Raw genomic sequence first — 669 nt, 5'->3', positions numbered from 1 at the left:
ATCCCATTCTCTGGAGCAAGGCCCGGCATACTTTTAAAGTGAAGAACCACAGAGTGAGTATTTTAGACACTAGGATTTAAGAAGCAAAATTGAGGATATTTTGTAGGGACCTATATAACCATTGTATACATGTAACCATTTAAAAGCATAAAACTCATTCTTAGCCAGATTCGGCTTACGAGGCAGGGTACTGAGCCCCCTTTTGGAGGGCTGATCCAGACATTGGGCTCCACTTTGTGAAAGAGCAGCAACAGCAAGTCATTAGCAGCTAGATGATGTGTGCACTGGAGGTTCTCTATTCACAGAGAATATAGAGCACCTTCCCAGGGTATTCCAAATATCGGGCACCATCTAAGGATATTCTGAAACCATGAAAAGTATCTCTTCTGTAGATGTCAGCCGGCATGTGATGCTTTAGATACTGATATCTAAAGTTGAATCATAAAGATCACTGAGAAATGGCTGAAAGTTTCTGCCAGAGTTTGGGGCGTGTGAAGGCTCCCCTTGCCGTCTTGGCCTGGTGAGAGCACCGAGAAGTGGAATGTGACCATCTGGTATAATGAGTTTGCTAGTGACCGACAGGCAGCACAGAGAGGTTCTGGGAATGAATGAGATCATGTCTGTGAAGTGCTTTGAGCTCCTTAGGAGAAATTTTCTTTGTAATTAGCA

This window comes from Myotis davidii, unplaced genomic scaffold, assembly GCF_000327345.1.
Source record: "Myotis davidii unplaced genomic scaffold, ASM32734v1 scaffold168, whole genome shotgun sequence".
NCBI classification, from domain to species: Eukaryota; Metazoa; Chordata; class Mammalia; order Chiroptera; family Vespertilionidae; genus Myotis; species Myotis davidii.
The sequence above is the reverse complement of the archived record's forward strand: the minus strand, read 5'-3'. Positions refer to the sequence as shown.